The sequence below is a fragment of the Phyllobates terribilis genome, unplaced genomic scaffold (genome assembly GCF_046119375.1).
Source record: "Phyllobates terribilis strain yellow unplaced genomic scaffold, ASM4611937v1 Scaffold_2__4_contigs__length_985480577, whole genome shotgun sequence".
Lineage (NCBI taxonomy): Eukaryota > Metazoa > Chordata > Amphibia > Anura > Dendrobatidae > Phyllobates > Phyllobates terribilis.
This window is the reverse complement of record NW_027362762.1, coordinates 378,186,066-378,212,943: the sequence shown is the minus strand read 5'-3', so window position 1 is coordinate 378,212,943 and position 26,878 is coordinate 378,186,066. Positions and strand designations below refer to the sequence as shown.

At 45.9% G+C, this 26,878-nt stretch overlaps 1 protein-coding gene across 1 annotated transcript in view; it reads left to right on the top strand.

Annotated features, from left to right (window-relative positions):
- Positions 1–26,878, top strand: part of SLC9A4 (solute carrier family 9 member A4) — a 356,947-nt gene that overhangs the window by 219,895 nt on the left and 110,174 nt on the right. The gene's annotated exons all lie outside the window — the stretch shown is intronic.

The following is a 26,878-nucleotide window of genomic DNA, read 5'->3' as shown; positions in this document are numbered from 1 at the left end:
GTCCCAGTAGCTTAACAAGACTGTTTTAATGCCCCTCGGAAGAGACGTGGAGGTCCCAGTAGCTTAACAAGACGGTTTTAATGCCCCTTTGAAGAGACGTGGAGGTTGCAGTAGCTTAACAAGACGCTTTTAATGCCACTCGGAAGAGACGTGGAGGTCCCAGTAGCTTAACAAGACAGTTTTAATGCCCCTTGTAAGAGACGTGGAGGTCTCAGTAGCTTAACAAGACGGTTTAATGCCCCTTGGAAAAGTGGTGGAGGTCACAGCAGCTTAACAAGACGGTTTTAATGCCCCTCGGAAGAGACGTGGAGGTCCCAGTAGCTTAACAAGACACTTTTAATGCCCCTCGGAAGAGACGTGGAGGTCCCAGTAGCTTAACAAGACAGCTTTAATGTCCCTTGGAAGAGACGTGGAGGTCACAGTGGCTTAACAAGACAGTTTTAATGCCCCTGGGAAAAGTGGTGGAGGTCACAGTAGCTTAACAAGACGGTTTTAATGCCCCTCGGAAGAGACGTGGAGGTCCCAGTAGCTTAACAAGACGGTTTTAATGCCGCTCGGAAGAGACGTGGAGGTCCCAGTAGCTTAACAAGACGGTTTTAATGCCCCTTTGAAAAGTGGTGAAGGTCACAGTAGCTTAACAAGATGGTTTTAATGCCCCTCGGAAGAGACGTGGAGGTCCCATTAGCTTAACAAGATGGTTTTAATGCCCCTTTGAAGAGACGTGGAGGTCGCAGTAGCTTAACAAGACGCTTTTAATGCCCCTCGGAAGAGACGTGGAGGTTGCAGTAGCTTAACAAGACGCTTTTAATGCCACTCAGAAGAGACGTGGAGGTCCCAGTAGCTTAACAAGACAGTTTTAATGCCCCTTGTAAGAGACGTGGAGGTCTCAGTAGCTTAACAAGACGGTTTAATGCCCTTTGGAAAAGTGGTGGAGGTCTCAGTAGCTTAACAAGACGGTTTTAATGCCCCTCGGAAGAGACGTGGAGGTCCCAGTAGCTTAACAAGACGCTTTTAATGCCCCTCGGAAGAGACGTGGAGGTCCCAGTAGCTTAACAAGACAGCTTTAATGTCCCTTGGAAGAGACGTGGAGGTCACAGTGGCTTAACAAGACAGTTTTAATGCCCCTGGGAAAAGTGGTGGAGGTCACAGTAGCTTAACAAGACGGTTTTAATGCCCCTCGGAAGAGACGTGGAGGTCCCAGTAGCTTAACAAGACGGTTTTAATGCCGCTCGGAAGAGACGTGGAGGTCCCAGTAGCTTAACAAGACGGTTTTAATGCCCCTTTGAAAAGTGGTGGAGGTCACAGTAGCTTAACAAGATGGTTTTAATGCCCCTTGGAAGAGACGTGGAGGTCCCATTAGCTTAACAAGATGGTTTTAATGCCCCTTTGAAGAGACGTGGAGGTCGCAGTAGCTTAACAAGACGCTTTTAAAGCCCCTCGGAAGAGACATTTAGGTCCCAGTAGCTTAACAAGACAGTTTTAATGCCCCTCGGAAGAGACGTGGAGGTCCCAGTAGCTGAACAAGACGCTTTTAATGCCCCTCGGAAGAGACGTGGAGGTCCCAGTAGCTTAACAAAACGGTTTTAATGCCCCTTGGAAGAGACCTGGAGGTCGCAGTAGCTGAACAAGACGCTTTTAATGCCCCTCGGAAGAGACGTGGAGGTCCCAGTAGCTTAACAAGACAGTTTTAATGCCCCTCGGAAGAGACGTGGAGGTCCCAGTAGATTAACAAGATGGTTTTAATGCCCCTTGGAAAAGTGGTGGAGGTCACAGTAGCTTAACAAGACGGTTTTAATGCCCCTCGCAAGAGACGAGGAGGTCCCAGTAGCTTAACAAGATGCTTTCAATGCCCCTCGGAAGAGACGTGGAGGTCCCAGTTGCTTAACAAGACAGTTTTAATGTCCCTTGGAAAAGACGTGGGGGTCACAGTGGCTTAACAAGACGGTTATAATGCCCCTTGGAAAAGTGGTGGAGGTCACAGTAGCTTAACAAGACGGTTTTAATGCCCCTCGGAAGGGACATGGAGGTCCCAGTAGCTTAACAAGACGGTTTTAATGCCCCTCGGAAGAGACGCAGAGGTCCCAGTAGTTTAACAAGACAGTTTTAATGCCCCTTGGAAGAGACGTGGAGGTCACAGTGGCTTAACAAGACGGTTTTAATGCCCCTGGGAAAAGTGGTGGAGGTCACAGTAGCTTAACAAGACGGTTTTAATGCCCCTTGGAAGAGACGTGGAGGTCGCAGTAGCTGAACAAGACGCTTTTAATGCCCCTCGGAAGAGACGTGGAGGTCCCAGTAGCTTAACAAGACAGTTTTAATGCCCCTCGGAAGAGACGTGGAGGTCCCAGTAGATTAACAAGATGGTTTTAATGCCCCTTGGAAAAGTGGTGGAGGTCACAGTAGCTTAACAAGACGGTTTTAATGCCCCTCGCAAGAGACGTGGAGGTCCCAGTAGCTTAAGAAGATGCTTTCAATGCCCCTCGGAAGAGACGTGGAGGTCCCAGTTGCTTAACAAGACAGTTTTAATGTCCCTTGGAAAAGACGTGGGGGTCACAGTGGCTTAACAAGACGGTTATAATGCCCCTTGGAAAAGTGGTGGAGGTCACAGTAGCTTAACAAGACGGTTTCAATGCCCCTCGGAAGGGACATGGAGGTCCCAGTAGCTTAACAAGACGGTTTTAATGCCCCTCGGAAGAGACGCAGAGGTCCCAGTAGTTTAACAAGACGGTTTTAATGCCCCTTGGAAGAGACGTGGAGGTCACAGTGGCTTAACAAGACGGTTTTAATGCCCCTGGGAAAAGTGGTGGAGGTCACAGTAGCTTAACAAGACGGTTTTAATGCCCCTTGGAAGAGACGTGGAGGTCGCAGTAGCTTAACAAGACGCTTTTAATGCCCCTCGGAAGAGACGTGGAGGTCCCAGTAGCTTAACAAGATGGTTTTAATGCCCTATTGAAAAGTGGTGGAGATCACAGTAGCTTAACAAGACGGTTTTAATGCCCCTCGGAAGAGATGTGGAGGTCCCAGTAGCTTAACAAGATGGTTTTAATGCCCCTCAGAAGAGACGTGGAGGTCCCAGTAGCTTAACAAGATGGTTTTAATGCCCCTTTGAAGAGACGTGGAGGTCGCAGTAGCTTAACAAGACGCTTTTAATGCCCCTCGGAAGAGACGTCGAGGTCCCAGTAGCTTAACAAGACAGTTTTAATGCCCCTCGGAAGAGACGTGGAGGTCCCAGTAGCTTAACAAGACGCTTTCAATGCCCCTCGGAAGAGACGTGGAGGTCCCAGTAGCTTAAGAATACAGTTTTAATGTCCCTTGGAAGAGACCTGGAGGTCACAGTGGCTTAACAAGACGGTTATAATGCCCCTTGGAAAAGTGGTGGAGGTCACAGTAGCTTAACAAGACGGTTTTAATGCACCTCGGAAGAGACGTGGACGTCCCAGTAGCTTAACAAGACGCTTTCAATGCCCCTCGGAAGAGACGTGGAGGTCCCAGTAGCTTAAGAATACAGTTTTAATGTCCCTTGGAAGAGACCTGGAGGTCACAGTGGCTTAACAAGACGGTTATAATGCCCCTTGGAAAAGTGGTGGAGGTCACAGTAGCTTAACAAGACGGTTTTACTGCCCCTTGGAAGAGACGTGGAGGTCCCAGTAGCTTAACAAGACGGTTTTAATGCCCCTCGGAAGAGACATGGAGGTTGCAGTAGCTTAACAAGACGGTTTTAATGCCCCTTGAAAAAGTGGTGGAGGTCACAGTGGCTTAACAAGTCGGTTTTAATGCCCCTTGGAAAAGTGGTGGAGGTCACAGTAGCTTAACAAGACTGTTTTAATGCCCCTCGGAAGAGACGTGGAGGTCCCAGTAGCTTAACAAGACGGTTTTAATGCCCCTTGGAAAAGTGGTGGAGGTCACAGTAGCTTAACAAGAGTGTTTTAATGCCCCTCGGAAGAGACGTGGAGGTCCCAGTAGCTTAGCAAGACGGTTTTAATTCCCCTTGGAAGAGACGTGGAGGTCGCAGTAGCTTAACAAGACGCTTTTAATGCCCCTCGGAAGAGAGGTGGAGGTCCCAGTAGCTTAACAAGATGGTTTTAATGTGCCTTGGAAAAGTGGTGGAGGTCCCAGTAGCTTAACAAGACTGTTTTAATGCCCCTCGGAAGAGACGTGGAGGTCCCAGTAGCTTAGCAAGACGGTTTTAATGCCCCTTTGAAGAGACGTGGAGGTTGCAGTAGCTTAACAAGACGCTTTTAATGCCACTCGGAAGAGACGTGGAGGTCCCAGTAGCTTAACAAGACAGTTTTAATGCCCCTTGTAAGAGACGTGGAGGTCTCAGTAGCTTAACAAGACGGTTTAATGCCCCTTGGAAAAGTGGTGGAGGTCACAGTAGCTTAACAAGACGGTTTTAATGCCCCTCGGAAGAGACGTGGAGGTCCCAGTAGCTTAACAAGACACTTTTAATGCCCCTCGGAAGAGACGTGGAGGTCCCAGTAGCTTAACAAGACAGCTTTAATGTCCCTTGGAAGAGACGTGGAGGTCACAGTGGCTTAACAAGACAGTTTTAATGCCCCTGGGAAAAGTGGTGGAGGTCACAGTAGCTTAACAAGACGGTTTTAATGCCCCTCGGAAGAGACGTGGAGGTCCCAGTAGCTTAACAAGATGGTTTTAATGCCGCTCGGAAGAGACGTGGAGGTCCCAGTAGCTTAACAAGACGGTTTTAATGCCCCTTTGAAAAGTGGTGGAGGTCACAGTAGCTTAACAAGATGGTTTTAATGCCCCTCGGAAGAGACGTGGAGGTCCCATTAGCTTAACAAGATGGTTTTAATGCCCCTTTGAAGAGACTTGGAGGTCGCAGTAGCTTAACAAGACGCTTTTAATGCCCCTCGGAAGAGACGTGGAGGTTGCAGTAGCTTAACAAGACGCTTTTAATGCCTCTCAGAAGAGACGTGGAGGTCCCAGTAGCTTAACAAGACAGTTTTAATGCCCCTTGTAAGAGACGTGGAGGTCTCAGTAGCTTAACAAGATGGTTTTAATGCCCCTTTGAAGAGACGTGGAGGTCGCAGTAGCTTAACAGGACGCTTTTAAAGCCCCTCGGAAGAGACGTGGAGGTCCCAGTAGCTTAACAAGACGGTTGTAATGCCCCTCGGAAGAGACGTGGAGGTCCCAGTAGCTTAACAAGATGGTTTTAATGCCCCTTTGAAGAGACGTGGAGGTCGCAGTAGCTTAACAGGACGCTTTTAAAGCCCCTCGGAAGAGACATGGAGGTCCCAGTAGCTTAACAAGACAGTTTTAATGCCCCTCGGAAGAGACGTGGAGGTCACAGTAGCTTAACAAGATGGTTTTAATGCCCCTTGGAAAAGTGGTGGAGGTCACAGTAGCTTAACAAGACGGTTTTAATGCCCCTCGGAAGAGACGTGGAGGTCCCAGTAGCTTAAGAAGACGCTTTCAATGCCCCTCGGAAGAGACGTGGAGGTCACAGTGGCTTAACAAGACGGTTATAATGCCCCTTGGAAAAGTGGTGGAGGTCACAGTAGCTTAACAAGACGGTTTTAATGCCCCTCGGAAGGGACGTGGAGGTCCCAGTAGCTTAACAAGACGGTTTTAATGCCCCTCGGAAGAGACGCGGAGGTCCCAGTAGATTAACAAGACGGTTTTAATGCCCCTTTGAAAAGTGGTGGAGGTCACAGTAGCTTAACAAGACGGTTTTAATGCCCCTCGGAAGAGACGTGGAGGTCCCAGTAGCTTAACAAGACGGTTTTAATGCCCCTCAGAAGAGACGTGGAGGTCCCATTAGCTTAACAAGATGGTTTTAATGCCCCTTGGAAGAGACATGATGGTCGCAGTAGCTTAACAAGACGGTTTTAATGCCCCTCGGAAGAGACGTGGAGGTTGCAGTAGCTTAACACGACGGTTTTAATGCCCCTTGGAAAAGTGGTGGAGGTCACAGTGGCTTAACAAGACGGTTTTAATGCCCCTTGGAAAAGTGGTGGTCACAGTAGCTTAACAAGACGGTTTTAATGCCCCTCGGAAGAGACGTGGAGGTCCCAGTAGCTTAACAAGACGGTTTTAATGCCCCTTGGAAAAGTGGTGGAGGTCACAGTAGCTTAACAAGACTGTTTTAATGCCCCTCGGAAGAGACGTGGAGGTCCCAGTAGCTTAACAAGACGGTTGTAATGCCCCTCGGAAGAGACGTGGAGGTCCCAGTAGCTTAACAAGATGGTTTTAATGCCCCTTGGAAGAGACGTGGAGGTTGCAGTAGCTTAACAAGACGCTTTTAATGCCCCTCGGAAGAGACGTGGAGGTCCCAGTAGCTTAACAAGACGGTTTTAATGCCCCTTGGAAAAGTGGTGGAGGTCACAGTAGCTTAACAAGATGGTTTTAATGCCCCTCGGAAGAGACGTGGAGGTCCCAGTAGCTTAACAAGACTGTTTTAATGCCCCTCAGAAGAGACGTGGAGGTCCCAGTAGCTTAATAAGACGGTTTTAATGCCCCTTTGAAGAGACGTGGAGGTTGAAGTAGCTTAACAAGACGCTTTTAATGCCACTCGGAAGAGACGTGGAGGTCCCAGTAGCTTAACAAGACAGTTTTAATGCCCCTTGGAAGAGAAGTGGAGGTCTCAGTAGCTTAATAAGACGGTTTTAATGCCCCTTGGAAAAGTGGTGGAGGTCCCAGTAGCTTAACAAGACGGTTTTAATGTCCCTTGGAAGAGACGTGGAGGTCACAGTGGCTTAACAAGACGGTTTTAATGCCCCTGGGAAAAGTGGTGGAGGTCACAGTAGCTTAACAAGACGGTTTTAATGCCCCTCGGAAGAGACGTGGAGGTCCCAGTAGCTTAACAAGACGGTTTTAATGCCGCTCGGAAGAGACTTGGAGGTCTCAGTAGCTTAACAAGACGGTTTTAATGCCCCTTTGAAAAGTGGTGGAGGTCACAGTAGCTTAACAAGATGGTTTTAATGCCCCTCGGAAGAGACGTGGAGGTCCCAGTAGCTTAACAAGACGCTTTTAATGCCCCACGGAAGAGATGTGGAGGTCACAGTAGCTTAACTAGACTGTTTTAATGCCCCTCGGTAGAGACGTGGAGGTCTCTGTAGCTTAACAAGACGGTTTTAATGCCCCTCGGAAGAGACGTGGAGGTCCCAGTAGCTTAACAAGACGGTTTTATTGCCCCTTGGAAGAGACGTGGAGGTTGCAGTAGCTTAACAAGACGCTTTTAATGCCCCTCGGAAGAGTCGTGGAGGTCCCAGTAGCTTAACAAGACGGTTTTAATGCCCCTTGGAAAAGTGGTGGAGGTCACAGTAGTTTAACAAGATGGTTTTAATGCCCCTTTGAAGAGACGTGGAGGTTGAAGTAGCTTAACAAGACGCTTTTAATGCCACTCGGAAGAGACGTGGAGGTCCCAGTAGCTTAACAAGACAGTTTTAATGCCCCTTGGAAGAGAAGTGGAGGTCTCAGTAGCTTAACAAGACGGTTTTAATGCCCCTTGGAAAAGTGGTGGAGGTCCCAGTAGCTTAACAAGACGGTTTTAATGTCCCTTGGAAGAGACGTGGAGGTCACAGTGGCTTAACAAGACGGTTTTAATGCCCCTGGGAAAAGTGGTGGAGGTCACAGTAGCTTAACAAGACGGTTTTATTGCCCCTCGCGGAAGAGACGTGGAGGTCCCAGTAGCTTAACAAGACGGTTTTAATGCCGCTCGGAAGAGACTTGGAGGTCCCAGTAGCTTAACAAGACTGTTTTAATGCCCCTTTGAAAAGTGGTGGAGGTCACAGTAGCTTAACAAGATGGTTTTCATGCCCCTCGGAAGAGACGTGGAGGTCCCAGTAGCTTAACAAGACGGTTTTAATGCCGCTCGGAAGAGACTTGGAGGTCCCAGTAGCTTAACAAGACGGTTTTAATGCCCCTTTGAAAAGTGGTGGAGGTCACAGTAGCTCAACAAGATGGTTTTAATGCCCCTCGGAAGAGACGTGGAGGTCCCAGTAGCTTAACAAGACGGTTTTAATGCCCCTCGGAAGAGACGTGGAGGTCCCAGTAGCTTAACAAGACGGTTTTAATGCCCCTTGGAAGAGACGTGGAGGTCGCAGTAGCTTAACAAGACGCTTTTAATGCCCCTCGGAAGAGACGTGGAGGTCCCAGTAGCTTAACAAGACAGTTTTAATGCCCCTCGCAAGAGACGTGGAGGTCCCAGTAGCTTAACAAGATGCTTTCAATGCCCCTCGGAAGAGACGTGGAGGTCCCAGTAGCTTAACAAGACGCTTTCAATGCCCCTCGAAAGAGACGTGGAGGTCCCAGTAGCTTAAGAAGACAGTTTTAATGTCCCTTGGAAGAGACCTGGAGGTCACAGTGGCTTAACAAGACGGTTATAATGCCCCTTGGAAAAGTGGTGGAGGTCACAGTAGCTTAACAAGATGGTTTTAATGCCCCTCGGAAGGGACGTGGAGGTCCCAGTAGCTTAACAAGACGGTTTTAATGCCCCTCGGAAGAGAAGTGGAGGTCCCAGTAGCTTAACAAGATGGTTTTAATGCCCCTTTGAAAAGTGGTGGAGGTCACAGTAGCTTAACTAGACGGTTTTAATGCCCCTCGGAAGAGACGTGGAGGTCCCAGTAGCTTAACAAGACGGTTTTAATGCCACTCGGAAGAGACGTGGAGGTCCCAGTAGCTTAACAAGACGGTTTTAATGCCCCTTGGAAGAGATGTGGAGGTCACAGTAGCTTAACAAGACGGTTTTAATGCCCCTCCGAAGAGACGTGGAGGTCCCAGTAGCTTAACAAATGGTTTTAATGCCCCTTTGAAGAGACGTGGAGGTCGCAGTAGCTTAACAAGACGCTTTTAATGCCCCTCGGAAGAGACGTGGAGGTCCCAGTAGCTTAACAAGACAGTTTTAATGCCCCTTGGAAGAGACGTGGAGGTCCCAGTAGCTTAACAAGACGGTTTTAATGCCCCTTGGAAAAGTGGTGGAGGTCACAGTAGCTTAACAAGACGGTTTTAATGCCCCTCGGAAGAGACGTGTAGGTCCCAGTAGCTTAACAAGACGGTTTCAATGCCCCTTGGAAGAGACGTGGAGGTCCCAGTAGCTTAACAAGATGGTTTTAATGCCCCTCGGAAGAGACGTGGAGGTCCCAGTAGCTTAACAAGACGGTTTTACTGCCCCTTGGAAGAGACGTGGAGGTCCCAGTAGCTTAACAAGATGGTTTAAATGCCCCTTACTTGAGCCATACAGTACAGCATATTACAAACATTATTCCCATATTTGGGGAGTGGGTCTCCCATAGTCTTTGCCTATGCCTTCCAAGCAAAAGCTGCCAAAAATTAGGACGGAGGAACTAGCAATGCCCCATACAAGAGCCATGCAGTACAGCATATTATAAACATTATTCCCATTATTGGGGAGTGGGTCTCCCATAGTTTTTGCCAATGCCTTCCAAGCAAAAGCTGCCAAAAATTAGGACGGAGGAACTTGCAATGCCCCTTACAAGAGCCATGCAGTACAGCATATTACAAACATTATTCCCATTATTGGGGAGTGGGTCTCCCATAGTTTTTGCCAATGCCTTCCAAGCAAAAGCTGCCAAAAATTAGGACGGAGGAACTTGCAATGCCCCTTACAGGAGCCATGCAGTACAGCATATTACAAACATTATTCCCATTATTGGGGAGTGGGTCTCCCATAGTCTTTGCCTATGCCTTCCAAGCAAAAGCTGCCAAAAATTAGGACGGAGGAACTTGCAATGCTCCTTACAAGAGCCATGCAGTACAGTATATTACAATCATTATTCACATTATTGGGGAGTGGGTCTCCCATAGTCTTTGCCTATGCCTTCCAAGCAAAAGCTGCCAAAAATTAGGACGGAGGAACTTGCAATGCCCCTTTCAAGAGTCATGCAGTACAGCACATTACAAACATTATTCCCATTATAGGGGAGTGGGTCTCTCATAGTCTTTGCCTATGCCTTCCAAGCAAAAGATGACAAAAATAAGGACGGAGGAACTTTCAATAATGGCAACACGGACCACAGTCACCCTAGTGGTATAGTGGTGGTGGAGGCTGAGGATAAGGAGAAGAACATAAAACAGCCGAAATGAGGAAGCGTATACCCATGTGTGGGTGTGAAGCGGTGCATGTGAATACACCTCCCGAAATAACACAGTGGATTTGACTTTATGTTACTCTGCTGTCATTTGGTGGTGATGAGAAGTCTGGCCCATTCCAGCCCTTGTTCATTTTGATAAGGGTCAGCTTGTCAGCATTGTCAGTTGACAGGCGAGTGCGCTTATCAGTTATAATTCCCCCAGCGGCACTAAAAACACGTTCCGATAACATGCTAGCGGCAGGGCAGGCCAGGACCTCCAAGGCGTACAGAGCGAGTTCATTCCAAGTGTCCAGCTTGGATACCCAATATTTAAAAGGCACAGAGGAATCACGGAGGATGTTGGTACGGTCGGCAAGGTACTACCTCACCATCTTTTGAAACTTTCCACTCCTTGTGAGAGTACCCCGCGCCTCAGGGCCTGTAAGCTTGGCGGGTCTCAGAAAACTGTCCCAGAACGTTGACAGTGTTCCCCTGCCTCTGCTGGCTTGGAGTTGCGTCTCTCTCGCCTGTATGCCTTGGTTGGTCAACGAACTGTGACCTCTGCCACTAGCGTGTTCAGATGGGAATTTTTTTAACAGTTCTGCAGCAAGAGCCTTCTGGTACTGCCCCATTTTTGTAGACCTCTCCACCTCAGGAATAAGAGAGTGAAAGTTCTCCTTGTAGCGGGGGTCTAAAAGTGTCACCAACCAGTAATGACTGTCACCCAACATTTTGACAACGTGAGGGTCACGGTTAAGGCAGCGTAATATAAAGTCAGCAATGCGTGTCAGACTGGTAACAGGCAAGACTTCCGTGTCCTCACCAAGATGACGACTGACCATGCTCTCCTCCTCCTCCTCCTCATCCCCCCTGCCCTCAGGCCACCCACGCTGAACCGACTGTATGACAGTTGTACAGGTACTACCGTCTACAGTGCATGATACAAGCTCCTGTTCTTCCTCCTCCTCCTCCTCCTCTCCCTCATTGTCCCCCAATGCACGTTGGGATGAGATGAGGCTGGGCTGTGTGTAATCGACCGCTTCCTGCTCCATCTTATCATACTCTGGCTGCAATGCCTCCTCTTTAATTCTCTGCAGAGAGCGTTGCAAAAGACAGAAAAGTGGGATGCTGACGCTAATGATGGCGTCATGGCTACTCACCAAGTGGAATGCTACATACATAGTTACTGTTATGATCTGCTAAAGCACTAAGGAAAGACAGGAGATATGTCCCTACAATAGAACTAAACTGGATCCCTACGATGTAACGGGGAACCTGATCCTGCGATCAGACCCGCTAAAGTCCTCAGCTAGTCTGTACGAAGACCTATAGATGCAAGGGAGGGATCCCTACAAGAACTAGGGACTGGGATAAAGTTGGACACCTCCTAGCAGAAATTGTAGCAGTAAAAGACAAACACCCAACATAGAACATAGAGGTCAGAAGACCTAGCAAAACTAACAGAGAAAGGTAACAGAGCACCAAGCTAGCTCAAGAGTAGTAATTACAATGAAGTCCAGCAAGGCCAGGAGGGCGGAGCCGGATTAAATAGGCAAAAAAGGTCATGTGACCAGCAAACAAGAAAAAAACCAACAGGAGAGTTCTAACAGTACCCCCTCTTCTAAGAGGATCCTCCGGATCCCCTAGGCCCGGGCTTATCAGGAAACCTCCTGTGAAACGCTCTGACAAGTCTGGAAGCAGAAACATCATCCGCCCTCACCCATGAGTTATCCTCGGGTCCGAAACTCTTCCAAGCGACGAGATACTGCAAACTCCCTCTACACCGTCTAGAATTTAGGATGCGGGAAATTTCATATTCCCCGTCCTCCACCACCGGAGGAACAGTGGCAGAGGCGTCACCAACCAACACATCAGCTCTTTTCAACAGAGAAACATGAAACACCGGATTAATCTTCCAGGAGGTAGGAACCTCCAACCTAACAGCAGATTGGTTAACTATCTGAAGCACCTTAAAGGGCCCTACAAACTTGGGACCCAATTTTTTAGAAGGAATCCTCAATCGCAGATTCTTAGAGGACAACCAATCCATGTCACCAATAGCAAACGAAACCTCTTGCCGTTTCCTATCAAAGTACCTCTTAGATTTTTTGTTAGCCTCCTGAAGATTATCACGCACATCCGTCCAAACTCTCTCCAAATCACCAGAAAAACTCTCCTCCTCAGGCACAGCCGATACCAATTTGGAGAATGACCCAAAAGACGGATGTCTCCCAGAGCAGCAAAAAAAAGGCGAACAACCAGCAGAAGAGGATGTATGGTTGTTAAGAGCAAATTCAGCAAGAGGCAGAAACTCAGACCACCCCTCTTGATTGTCTGCCACAAAGCAACGCAAGAACTGCTCAACATCCTGGTTCTTTCTTTCTGTCTGGCCATTAGACTCAGGATGATATCCGGATGAAAATGACAAATGAACTCCCAACCTGTCACAAAAGGCACGCCAAAAACGAGCCACGAGCTGAGGTCCCCTATCAGAAACAATGTCAGTAGGAATGCCATGTAGTCTGACAATTTCCTTGACAAAGGCCTTAGTGAGTGTCTTAGCGCAAGGCAGTTTGATGAAGGGAACCAAGTGACACATCTTGCTAAAACGGTCCACGACCACCCAGATGACCGTGAAACCTTCAGAGGGGGGAAGGTCAGTAATAAAGTCCATAGCCAGATGTGTCCAAGGTGCACTAGGAACCTCTAGAGGGCAAAGCAACCCCGCAGCAGGAGCATGCGAAGACTTAGATCTAGCACACACAGTACATTGACGCACCCACTTAATGACTTCCTTCTGCCATCCAGGCCACCAAAAACTGCGACCCTCAAGTCTCTTGGTCTCAGAAATTCCTGGATGACCTGCCAACCGAGACTCATGACACTCAACAAACAAATCTCTCCTAAAGGTACTAGGCACAAACAACATCCCATGGGGAGTGTTAGATGGGGCATTCTCCTGAGCTTTAAGAATCTCATCCTCCAAAACGGAGTCCAAAGCAGCAATCACAACACCTTCTTGTAAAATGCTCTCCTCCTCCTCCTCAGCACTGACCATGGGAGAAAAGCTGCGAGACAAAGCATCCACTTTAACATTCTTGGTACCTGGGATGTAAGCAACGGAAAAATTAAACCGCGAGAAAAAAAGTGCCCACCTAGCCTGACGGGCATTCAAGCACTTGGCAGCATCAAGATAGATCAGATTTTTATGATCAGTGAAAACCTGAATGGGAAATTCAGCACCTTCCAAGAGATGACGCCAGTGTTCAAATGCGAGTTTAATAGCCAGCAATTCTCGATTACCAATATCGTAATTAAGTTCAGTCTCAGAAAATCTTTTTGAAAAAAAGGCACAGGGATGTACTCCATCCTTGCTTTCCTGAGACAACACCGCACCGACCCCCACAGAAGAAGCATCAACCTCAACCAAAAACGGCTTAGTCACATCAGGCTGCATAAGGATGGGAGCAGAGGTGAACCTCTCATTTAGAAACACAAAAGTTTCAATGGCCTCAGAAGTCCACTGAACCGCATTAGCACCTTTCCTGGTGAGATCGGTCAGCGGTTTGACAATAATAGAAAAATTTTTTATGAATTTTCTGAAATAATTGGCGAAACCCAAAAACCTCTGTATCGATTTCAAACCAATAGGCCTAGGCCATTCCTGCACAGCTTGACCCACAGGAGTGTTAAAAGCAGTCTTCCATTCATCACCCTCCTTCATGCGCAACAAATTGTATGCCCCCCGGAGATCAATTTTAGAGAACCACTTGGCCCCCACTAACTGGTTAAACAAATCAGGAATCAATGGCAGTGGGTAAGGATTGCGTACAGTAATTTTATTAATCTCACGAAAGTCCAGACAAGGACGTAAACCGCCATCTTTTTTTTTTACAAAAAAAAATCCAACAGCCACAGGAGACTTGGAAGGCCTAATGTGACCGGCGGTCAAGCTTGTCTGTATGTATTCCTCCAAAGCCTTTCTCTCAGGAATAGTAAGATTAAATAAACGAGTTTTAGGAAGAGTCGCTCCAGGGACAAATTCAATGGTACAATCATAGTCTCTATGGGGAGGCAAAATTTGTGACTCCTCCTCAGAAAAAACTCTCCAAAAATCCTGAATAGGTACAGGTAATTCCCCTTTTTCCACCGCAACAATACATCCGTTACAACACTTGTCATAACATTTAGGGCTCCAGGACTTAATTTCATTGGTAGACCAATCCAGTACAGGATTGTGCAATTTTAACCAGGGCAACCCCAAAATTACTGGAGAAGGCAAATTATTTAATACTACCAAATCCAAATTCTCTTGATGAATACCATTAATAGTGAGGGGAAATTCACAGACTTTGTGAGTAACACTCTTCAAGGGAGAGACATCAGCAGAAACCACAGCAATAGGGGAGGACAAAGGTTTAGGTTTTAATTTAAGTTTTTCCAAGAATCCCCCATCAATCACATTCAGAGTAGAACCACAATCCACAAATACCCGAAATTCAATTAATTCTTCCTGAGCAGCGGTAGTAGCAGATAGTAATACTCCCTTATTATTTAAACAGGCTATACGTGCATGACTGACCTTTTTTTTTCTTTGTTCATACGAAGCACACAGTTCTTAATGAAATGACCAGAATTTCCGCAATAGAAGCACAAACCTCCAGAAAGCCTGCGGTCTTTTTCCTGAGAGCGGGGTGCCATCGCCCCAATCTCCATCGGCTCTCCTTTGTCAGCACAGACCCTCTCAAGACTCGGAGCTGACATGGCAGAGGATTTACTCTCATTAACCCTTGCACGCAGTCTCCTGTCCACCCGTATAGCTAATTGCATTGCCTCCTGCAAGTTTCCAGGTGTGGGAAAAGCAATCAGCAAATCCTTAACCCTTTCACCTAGCCCTGCAAGAAACAAACTTTTCAAAGCTGAATCGTTCCACCCCACCTGGGCAGACCACCGACGGAAGTGAGAACAATATTTTTCCACATTACCTGATCCCTGCCTCAGATGTCTCAATTCAGACTCAGCAGATGAGACCCGATCAGGATGATCGTACAACAAACCCAAAGCAGAAAAAAAACTATCCACTGATCTAAAGCACGGATCACTAGGTTGGAGAGAAAAGGCCCATCCCTGAGGATCTTTGCGCAAAAGTGACATTATGAACCCTATGCGCTGTGATTCATCACCAGAGGATCTGGGTCTTAAACGAAAATACAATAAACAAGCATTTTTAAAAGAAAAAAAATCTTGTTGTTCACCAAAAAATAGATCAGGCAGACATACATTTGGCTCCACAAAATGTGCTCCAGAACAGCTACTCACGTGTTGTAGGAGCTCGGCCACCTCCAGAGAGGGTCCCTGCAAGCGTTGAGCCAAATCTTGAACCGAGACCATGATGGAAACTGGAGGTCTTTCCTTAGAGAAATTTTTTTTTTTTTTTTTTTTGGGCTGGACTTACTGTTATGATCTGCTACAAGCACTAAGGAAAGACGGGAGATCTGTCCCTACAATAGAACTAAACTGGATCCCTACGATGTAACGGGGAACCTGATCCTGCGATCAGACCCGCTAAAGTCCTCAGCTGGTCTGTACGAAGACCTATAGATGCAAGGGAGGGATCCCTACTAGAACTAGGGACAGGGATAAAGTTGGACACCTCCTAGCAGAAATTGTAGCAGTAAAAGACAAACACCCAACATAGAACATAGAGGTCAGAAGACCTAGCAAAACTAACAGAGAAAGGTAACAGAGCACCAAGCTAGCTCAAGAGTAGTAATTACAATGAAGTCCAGCAAGGCCAGGAGGGCGGAGCCGGATTAAATAGGCAAAAAAGGTCATGTGACCAGCAAACAAGAAAAAAACCAACAGGAGAGTTCTAACAGTTACATAGTTTATAAGGCTGAAAAAAGACAAGCGTCCATCCAGTTCAGCCTATTTCTTGTGCACTGCAGCTATTCCGCAGCATTGATCCAGGGGAAGGCAAAAAAAAAAAACATGCGGTATAGGCGAATTTACATCATTGAGGAAAAAATTCACTTCCCGACTCCAATCTGGCAGTCAGATTAAATCCCTGGATTAATTAACTATCACTAAGCATAAGATGTAATTTTATTGTTCTCAAGAAAAGCGTCCAGGCCTCTCTTGAGCTCATTAAGTGAGTTGGACATCACCACTTCCTCTCCCAGAGAGTTCCAGAGTCTCACGGCTCTGACCGTAAAGAATCCCCTTCTATGCTGGTGCAGGAACCTCCTTTCCTCCAGACGCATAGTGTGCCCATTCGTCTTTGTCACCATCCTTGGTATAAACAGGTCATGGGAGACATCTCTGTACTGCCCCCTGATGTATTTATACATGTTTATGAGGTCTCCCCTAAGCCTTCTCTTTTCCAACGTAAATAGGCCTAATTTTGACAACCTCTCTGGGTATTCTAGTCCCTCCATTCCCTTTATTACCTTAGTCGCCCTCCTTTGTACCCTCTCTAGCTCCAATATGTCTTTCCTGAGCACCGGAGCCCAGAACTGTGCACAATATTCTAAGTGGGGCCTTACCAGCGCTTTATACAGAGGAAGAACAATGTTCTCATCATATGCCCCTATTCCTCTTCTGATGCATGCCATGACTCTATTTGCCTTCGCAGCTGCGGCCTGACACTGGGCACTCCAATTTAATTTGCTGTTAACCAAGACGCCCAGGTCCTTCTCCATGTCAGATTTCCCCAACGGTTTCCCATTTAATATGTATGGGTGACAGCTGTTTTTCTTTCCCATGTGCATGACCTTACATTTATCGGCATTGAACCTCATTTGCCATTTTTTGGCCCAACTCCCCAATTTATCTAAATCCTCCTGTAGCTGTGCCCTATCCTCATCTGTATTAACTACTTTACAAAGTTTAGTATCATCTGCAAATATTGCTATTTTACTATGCAACCCTTCCACTAGATCATTAATAAATATATTAAATAATATAGGGCCCAAGACAGACCCTTGAGGCACCCCGCCAGTAACCCTGACACACCCTGAACTTACTCCATTGATAACCACCCTCTGCTTTCTATCACTCAGCCAGCTATTTACCCACTTGCATACATTATTCCCCAGACCAAGAATTCTTATTTTATATACCAACCTTTTGTGTGGCACGGTATCAAACGCTTTGGAGAAGTCAAGGTATACAACATCCACTGACTCTCCCCAGTCCAGCTGTGAGCTCACCTCCTCGTAGAAGGCGATCAGGTTTGTTTGGCAGGAGCGATCCCTCATGAATCCATGTTGATATGGAGCTAGACAGTTATTATCATTAAGATATTCTACAATAGCATCTCTAAGAAATCCTTCAAACAATTTACCCCCAACAGACGTTAAGCTTACTGGTCTATAGTTCCCAGGGTCACTTTTAGACCCCTTTTTGAATATTGGTACCACATTTGCTTGGCGCCAGTCTAGTGGGACAGTCCCTGTCCATAAAGAGTGCTTGAATATAAGATACAGCGGTCTGTCTATCACATTACTTAATTCTTTTAGTACCCGGGGGTGTATGCCATCTGGGCCTGGTGACTTGTCTATTTTGATATTATTTAGGCGTTTCTGAACTTCCTCCTGGGTTAGGTGGGTGATATTTAGCGGAGGGTTTACTTTATCACTCTGCATTTCCTCCGATAAATTGTTTTCTTTTGTGAAAACAGTGGAGAAGAAGCTATTGAGTAGGTTTGCTTTACCCTCATCGCCCTCTATGATTTTACCCAGGTTATTTTTCAGTGGGCCAACTCCATCAGTTTTAATCCTTTTACTGTTTATATAGTTAAAGAACAGTTTGGGATTCATTTTACTTTCCTTGGCTATTAGTCTCTCTGTCTCCTCTTTTGCTATTCTTATTTGTTTCTTACAGATTTTGTTTTTTTCCCTATAAGATATTAGCGCTTCCTCGCTGCCTTCTTGTTTAAGTTTACCGAAAGCCCTTTGTTTGTTTTTCATTGCCCTCTTGACTTCCTTATTTAGCCACATTGGCTTCCTCCTACTCCTAGCCCTTTTATTCCCATAAGGTATGTACCTTCTACAGTGACTATGTAGGACTGTTTTGAAAATGTCCCATTTTCTATCCGTGCTCCTATTACTGAAGATACTATCCCAGTCTATAAGGTGAAGGGCATCCCTTAGCTGATCAAACTTTGCCCTCCTGAAGTTCAGTGTTTTTGTGACTCTCTTGCTGGGCACCCTACTGAAGCACATTGTGGAACTGATGCTAATGATGGCGTCATCGCCACTCACCATCTTGGTGGACTCCTCAAAGTTTATCAAGATGGTACATATGTCAGACATCCAGGTCCACTCCTGTGGTCTTATGTGAGGAGTCTGACCTGAATATCGACGGCCTTGTTGCAGCTGGTACTCCACAACTGATCTCTTCTGCTCATAAATCCTTTGCAACATGTGGAGGGTAAAGTTCCAACGTGTGGGGACATCACACACCAGTCGATGTGATGGAAGCTGCAAATGCTGCTGCAACACAGCAAGGGCGGCCGAAGCTGTAGCCGACTTGCGAAAATGAGCTGACAGGCGGCGTACTTTGACGAGCAGATCTGGCAACTCGGGGTACGATTTAAGAAACCGCTGAACCACGAGGTTAAGCATATGAGCCAGGCATGGTACGTGTGTGATCTCGCCTCGCCTCAGAGCTGCCACCAGGTTACGGCCATTGTCACACACGACCATGCCTGGATGTAGGTTCAGCGGTCTCAGCCACAAATCTGCCTGCTCTTTCACAGCTGTCCACAACTCACAAGCAGTGTGAGGTTTCTCACCTAAGCTTATGAGTTTCAGCACAGCCTGTTGCCGCTTGGCGGAGGCAGTACTGCAGTGGTTCCAGCTTGTAACTGATGTGGTGATATCTGAGATGGAGGCTGAACATGAGAAGGAGGAGGATGATGCGCAGGAGCTGTACACTGTGGGGGCAACTCTGACTGACATAGGGCCTGCAATCCTCGGTGTGGGGAGGATGTGTTCCGTCCCAAGGTCCGAATGGGTCCCGGCTTCCACTATGTTTACCCAGTGTGCCATCAGGGAGATGTACCGTCGCTGGCCACAAGCACTTGTCCACGTGTCCATTGTCGGGTGGACTCTCCCAGTAACTGCGTTGTTGAGGAAACGGCAGATGTTTTGGGACACGTGCTTGTGTAGTGCGGGGATGACACACCGGGCAAAATAGGTTGCGGAAGGATTCCGTCTCCATCAGCCTAAAAGGCAGCATTTCCAACGCAAGCAGTCGTGAAATGTGCGAATTTAGGACTGTGGCCTGTGGGGCGTTAGCTGCGAATTTCCGCTTTCGTTTAAAGGTCTGGGATATGGATAATTGAACGCAGCGGTGGGACGTGGACATTGATGCTGTTTCTTGAGAAACTGCCATAACAAGTGAAGACTGAGAGGAGGGGGCATCTTTGCATGCAGTATGGACAGGGAATTGCCTTGCACACACAACAGGGGGTTCTATTGCACGCACAACAGTGGAAGAAGCAGTGGTGACACCCGCTGACACTGGTCGTGGACCCTGGGGTTCGCCCCACAAAGTCGGGTGCTTTGCTGCCATGTGCCTGATCATGCTGGTGGTAGTCAGGCTGGTAGTTTTGTCACCCCTGCTGATGCTGGCATGGCAGGTGGTACAAATGGCCTTTTTGGGGTTATCAGCAGAGTCTTTAAAAAAATTCCAGACTCTGGAAGACCTACAGGTTGTACTGGCAAAGTCCCTCGTGTTGGTGTTACGGGGAACTGTTGCCTGCCTTCTGTGTGCAGCCACCACATTGCTTCTTCCTGCCTGTTGGGGTACTCTGTCTCCCTCACCCTGTGTGCTGCTGGCCTCGCTCTGCATGTCCTCTTGCCACGTTGAGTCAGTTACTAGATCATCCACCACCTCCTCCTCTTCCACTTGCGCACCACGATCCTCCTCCTCACTTCCTGGCAATTGTGTCTCATCATCGTCCACCTCTTGTGACAAATTGCCAGCGTCGACTTCCTGTGACCATGGCTGTTCAAATATTTGGGCATCGCTACATGGGATCTCCTCTTCCACCACTTCAAGCAGAGCAGGCGAGGGGCACAAATCTGGAAATGGACCAGTGAACAGCTCTTCAGAGTGTCCAAATGTGGGATCAGTTGCTGTCTGACGACACTCGGCATGGTGGGAGGAAGGAGCATCAGGGTGAGGAGGAGTTTGCGGTCGAGACTCACGGCTACTAAGATTTGACCGTGTGGAAGACAGACCGGCGTTGGTGGTGCCCAGGTAACTGGAAGTATTATCTGCTATCCAAATAATAACCTGTTCACACTGATCAGTTCGCAATACTGGTGTTGTTCTGTGCTTCCCTAGTAATTCGGTCAAGAAGTGGGAGCAAGAAGATGTGGCTGTTGGTTGTGGCACATTTTCACCTTGGCCACGGCCCCGTCCTCTGCACGCACGATCACCAGAACGTCCAGTTCCACGTCCCTTGCCACACGCCTTGCCCATTGTAAAGGAAGTAAAATAGCTTACACTCACACTATCAATGGAAAAAGGGTAATAAAAAGTAGATTAGAACCATGGAAGAGGAAAGCCACAGTTCTATTTCTCTGGCCTACACCCGACTCTTTTAAATAATCTGAACAATCAGGGAGAAACTATTACTGTTTTTCTTTATGGAAAAAATACCAAAAGCTGGATAATAGAGATTTTTTACTGTGGGACGGCAAAACCACAGTTATAATTTACTGGTGTATACCAGACTCTTTTAAACAGATATATTGGTGTCTGGACAATCAGGAGACACTATTACTGTTTTTCTTTACGGCAAAAAATGCCAAAAGCAGGATAATACAGAGATTTGACCAGTGGAACTGCAAAACTACAGTTCTATTTCTTGGGCCTACACCAGACTATTTTCAACAGATATATTTGTGTCTGAACAATCAGGGAGACACTATTACAGTTTTTTTTTATGGCAAAAAATGGCAAAATCAAGATAATAGAGATTTTTTACCGTGGAACAGCAAAACCACAGTTATAATTTACTGGTGTATACCAGACTTTTTTACATATATATATTTGTGGCTGAACAGTGAGCGACACACTGAAACTGTTTTTTTTTAGATACAAATGGCCCAAAAGTGGATAATACAGAGGTTTTAACCGTGGAACTGCAAAACCACACTTCTGTTTCTCTGGCCTACACCAAACTATTTTCAACAGATATATTTGTGTCTGAACAATCAGGGAGACACTATTACAGTTTTCTTTTTACGGCAAAAAATGGCAAAAGCAGGATAATAGAGATTTTTTACCATGGAACAGCAAAACCACAGTTATAATTTACTGGTGTATACCAGACTTTTTTACATATATATATTTGCGGCTGAACAGTGAGCGACACACTCAAACTGTTTTTTTTAGATACAAATGGCCCAAAAGTGGATAATACAGAGGTTTGAACCGTGGAACTGCAAAACCACACTTCTGTTTCTCTGGCCTACACCAAACTATTTTCAACAGATATATTTGTGTCTGAACAATCAGGGAGACATGATTACAGGGGGTTTTTTTTACGGCAAAAAATGCCAAAAGCAGGATAATAGAGATTTTTTACCGTGGAAAAGCAAAACCACAGTTATAATTGACTGGTGTATACCAGACTTTTTTAAATATATACAGTACAGACCAAAAGGTTGGACACACCTTCTCATTTAAAGATTTTTCTGTATTTTCATGACTATGAAAATTGTACATTCACACTGAAGGCATCAAAACTATGAATTAACACATGTGGAATTATATACTTAACGAAAAAGTGTGAAACAACTGAAAATATGTCTTATATTCTAAGTTCTTCAAAGTAGCCATCATTTGCTTTGATGACTGCTTTGCACATTCTTGGCATTCTCTTGATGAGCTTCAAGAGGTAGTCACCGGAAATGGTCTTCCAACAATCTTGAAGGAGTTCCCAGAGATGCTTAGCACTTGTTAGCCCATTTGCCTTCACTCTGCGGTCCAGCTCACCCCAAACCATCTCGATTGGGTTCAGGTCTGGTGACTGTGGAGGCCAGGTCATCTGGCGTAGCACCCCATCACTCTCCTTCTTGGTCAAATAGCCCTTACACAGCCTGGAGGTGTGTTTGGGATCATTGTCCTGTTGAAAACTAAATGATGGTCCAACTAAACGCAAACCGGATGGAAGAGCATGCCATTGCAAGATGCTGTGCTAGCCATGCTGGTTCAGTATGCCTTCAATTTTGAATAAATCCCCAACAGTGTCACCAGCAAAGCACCCCCACACCATCACACCTCCTCCTTGCTTCACGGTGGGAACCAGGCATGTAGAGTCCATCAGTTCACCTTTTCTGCGTCGCACAAAGACACGGTGGTTGGAACCAAAGATCTCAAATTTGGACTCATCAGACCAAAGCACAGATTTACACTGGTCTAATGTCCATTGCTTGTGCTCTTTAGCCCAAACAAGTCTCTTCTGCTTGTTGCCTGTCTTTAGCAGTGGTTTCCTAGCAGCTATTTTACCATGAAGGCCTGCTGCACAAAGTCTCCTCTAAACAGTTGTTGTAGAGATGTGTCTGCTGCTAGAACTCTGTGTGGCATTGACCTGGTCTCTAAACTGAGCTGCTGTTAACCTGCGATTTCTGAGGCTGGTGACTCGGATAAACTTATCCTCAGAAGCAGAGGTGACTCTTGGTCTTCCTTTACTGGGGCGGTCCTCATGTGAGCTAGTTTCTTTGTAGCGCTTGATGGTTTTTGCAACTGCACTTGGGGACACTTTCAAGGTTTGCCCAATTTTTCGGACTGACTGACCTTCATTTCTTAAAGTAATGATGGCCACTCATTTTTCTTTACTTAGAATTTGTATTATGGCAAGAAAAAAGCAGCTAACAGTCTACGTATTCAGTAGGACAATCAGCTGTGTATCCACCTGACTTATGCACAACACAACTGATGGTCCCAACCCCATTTATAAGGCAAGAAATCCCACTTATTAAACCTGACAGGGCACACCTGTGAAGTGAAAACCATTTCCGGTGACTACCTCTTCAAGCTCATCAAGAGAATGCCAAGAGTGTGCAAAGCAGTCATCAAAGCAAAAAGTGGCTACTTTGAAGAACCAAGAATATAAGACATATTTTCAGTTGTTTCACACTTTTTTGTTAAGTATATAATTCCACATGTGTTAATTCATAGTTTTGATGCCTTCAGTGTGAATGTACAATTTTCAAAGTCATGAAAATACAGAAAAATCTTTAAATGAGAAGTTGTGTCCAAATTTTTGGTCTGTACTGTATACAGTTGTGCTCAAAAGTTTACATACCCCGGCAGAATTTTTCCTTTCTTGGCCTTGTTTCAGAGAATATGAATGATAACCAAAATACTTTTTCTCCACTCATGGTTATTGGTTGGGTGAAGCCATTTATTGTCAAACTACTGTGTTTTCTCTTTTTAAATCTTAATGACAGCCAAAACATCCAAATGTCCCTGATCAAAAGTTCACATACCCCAGTTCTTAATACCGTGTATTGCCCCTCTAACATCAATGACAGCTTGAAGTCTTTCGTAGTAGTTGTGGATGAGGTTCTTTATTTTTTCAGATGGTAAAGCTGCCCATTCTTCTTTGCAAAAAGCCTCCAGTTCCTATAAATTCCTGGGCTGTCTAGCATGAACTGCGCGCTTGAGATCTCCCCAGAGTGGCTCAATGATATTGAGGTCAGGAGACTGAGATGGCCACTCCAGAACCTTCACTTTGTTCTGCTGTAACCAATGACAGGTCGACTTGGCCTTGTGTTTTGGATCATTGTCATGTTGGAACGTCCAAGTACGTCCCATGCACAGCTTCCGGGCTGATGAGTGCAAATTTACCTCCAGTATTTGCTGATAACGTGCTGCATTCATCCTGTGCCTTTGTAGCTCACACATCCCCAAAACATCAGCAATCCACCTCCGTGCTTTACTGTAGGAATGGTGTTCCTTTCGTCATAGCCCTTGTAGGGATGGTACTCAATCACATGCGGTTTGAGACAAACAGGAGGCATGTTCCTTTAAATGTCCATAGTGATTTATTGGCTTCCTAAACCATTCAAAAGGAAAATGCAAACAAAACAACCTTTAGTGCAGGCAAAAGCAAAGATAACAGTCCTTATAGCAAAGTCTCTGGATGTGTGTGACCACAGCGCTTGCGTAGCGTCCAGTCTCTTGGCTTGGTCTGGAGGCAAAACATACACTGGAGGCCTTCTCCCTCCACACACACAGACCATGTGGCAAACAGCCTCCATTTTATAGGCTGTTCACCACACCCAGACGTGAGGTATGTGGGTTGCTGGACCCGCACATCTCTCCTAGCAACCCGTACCCTGGCCCCCAGCTGCACCAATTAACCCTCTTAGTGCATGCGTGCACTAGAGAAAATACACCAGGTTACATCACAGAGACCAGCCATCTCTCGGATACATACCTCCCATCGACTACACGACCATTAGAGACCTTACACCTTGTTGACCTCTCTCCAAATGTAACGTTTATGGTTGTGGCCAAAAAGTTCAATTTTGGTGTCATCATTCCAAATTACCTTGTTCCAGAAGTTTTAAGGCTTGTCTCTGTGCTGTTTGGCATATTGTAGGCAAGATACTTTGTGGCATTTGCGCAGTAATGGCTTTCTTCTGGCGACTCGACCATGCACCCCATTTTTCTTCAAGTGCCTCCTTATTGTGCATCTTCAAACAGCCACACCGCTAGTTTTTAGAGAGTCCTGAATTTCAGCTGATGTTATTTTCGGGTTTTTCTTTGCATCCCGAACAATTTTCCTGGCAGTTGTGGCCGAAAATTTTGTTGGTCTACCTGACCGTGGTTTGGTTTTTACAGAGCCCCTTATTTTCCATTTGTTAATCACAGTTTGAACCCTGCTGACTGGTATTATCAATTCCTTGGATATTTTTTTGTATCCCTTTGCTGTGTTATACAGTTCAACTACCTTTTCCCGTATATCCGTTGACAATTCTTTGGCTTTCCCCATGACTCACAATCCAGAAACTTCAGTGGCTGGATGAAAGATGCAGGAGTCACTCGGGATCTCACTCAGCTTTTATGCACACAAACTGATTACCAGCAAACAGGTCACAGGTGAGGATGTTACCTTTAGTAGCCATTCAAACCCATTTGTGTCAAATTCTGTGCATGTTATCAGGCCAAAATCACCAGGGTATGTGAACTTTTGATCAGTGTTATTTGGATGTTTTTGGTTGTCATTAAGATCTAAAAAGAGAAAACACAGTAGTTTTACAATAAATGGCTTAACCCAACCAATAACCATGAGTGGACAAAAAGTTTTTTTGTTATCATTCATATTCTCTGAAACAAGGCCAAGAAAGGAAAAATTCTGCCGGGGTATGTAAATTTTTGAGCACAACTGTATATGGTATATCACAAATCAATCAATTCACAGTCACACTAAGTGGCTATACAGCCACAGGTCTTCCCGACATATTATATTAATCTTTGTATTATTACTCACAGACTGAGGCAAGCACTCCCATTTTCAATCTGCTTCAATACTTCGGTAATACAACACAATCAGATTATGCCTTTTCCTATCACTAAGTGGAAAAGTACTGTGCTCTAACTTTTGTCCCTATGCTATTAAAAAAAATTACCCTGCTTGACCAAACCCTCATCTTTTATTTTGGCTGTGACAGCCCTCATAACTGACTTCGTTAGACGATGTGATGTGATAGCTGTAGGGCATTTCGGGGAAGCCTACCTAACCGTCCCTGCAATCATTAGCCACTCAGTCTTCAGTAGCAGTGTGTGAAATGCTGCCAGGCATTTTTTTGGGGCTATCCTTGTGAATTGCATCAGAGATTATTCTAATTCACAGAGACCTACAAATTTTAGGACCCTAGACTTGAATTTGATCCTTTGTAAATTGACCTGCTCATCACTAGTATAGATTTTTGTTAAGGAAACAACTAGTGCATTGGTAAGATTGAGTGGCCTTGGCCCAGCAATGGAATGACATGTTTGAAAATCGATATGACTGCTGCTGCAATTCTGTAGCAAAAAGTGTTCAACTGTTATTGACCCTTTGGCAACACATGCCCTATGTGTACTACTTCTACTTGCTGGTGTGCTTGTTGCCTTTATCGTAACTGATGCGAAAAATGAAACAGGTGACACCCTCTTAAAAGGGAACCTATCAGCTTCTCCATGCCCTCCAAACTGCCCCCAAGGCTTTATTTACCCATTAATATACTTTCACACAAGTCTCTTTTGGTGGCTTATTGCTTTGTCTATCACCATAAAATTGTTTTTATAACTTAGCCTGTAATATACTATTTAATGGGTGACTAAACATGGGAAGCGGCGTTATTTTCCCCAGACTAATTATCCCACTAATCATGTTACCATGACCCTATGGGCATGAGCTACATGATTTGCAAGAACGCCATCATAGCTGGCTCTTTGTAAATCTCTGTCTGCCTATGTGTACGCACCCTGGCTTCATCGGTGTAATGCATATGCCCAGGGAGGCAACGGTGACTGCCAGCCATGATATTTGCAAAGTTGCAGTGATGACTGGGTAGGTATTGCATCACCGCTGCCCCCCTGGGGCTTGTGCACTATAAACACATGGGGGCAGTTTGGTGAGCCTGGTGAAGCTGATAAGTTCCCTATAAATTGCAGATATTGGGGTATTTGCACATTGGGCATTTCTGTTGTAGACCTCTCACAGAGGAAAAGCCACAACGTAAATGTATGCTGTGGATATTCTCAGCACCATTTACATGATATTTCTTGAAATCTCACGCATAGCACTGCATATA